The following is a 341-nucleotide window of genomic DNA, read 5'->3' on the forward strand; positions in this document are numbered from 1 at the left end:
AGGCGGAGGAGTGGTGGCAGCCCGAGGCACGTGTGTGTCCTCTGATTGCAAAAGAAAAAAATGCATCGCAAACTATTAACTTTTTTTTAAGTATGCAATGTAGGGAGTGGGGGGTAGACAGGTGCGAAGCAGGGGGGTGGAGGCGCTCCTCTCGCCGGCCTCCCGCAGCACCCCCCTCCCAAACTTCCCTTTGCATTGATCAGCACGTTACGTCAGTATTGATAAGTTTGCAAAAAGCCAAAGTCAAGTGCAATCGCGCGGCACACCGACCCCGGACTTGGGGGGGAGATGCAGCGAGCGCTCCGCGGGCCCGGGAGCCGGCTGCAGGCAGGGCAGGGGCC

The sequence above is a fragment of the Crocuta crocuta genome, unplaced genomic scaffold, assembly GCF_008692635.1.
Source record: "Crocuta crocuta isolate KB4526 unplaced genomic scaffold, BGI_CrCroc_1.0 scaffold29, whole genome shotgun sequence".
Taxonomy (NCBI): Eukaryota; Metazoa; Chordata; class Mammalia; order Carnivora; family Hyaenidae; genus Crocuta; species Crocuta crocuta.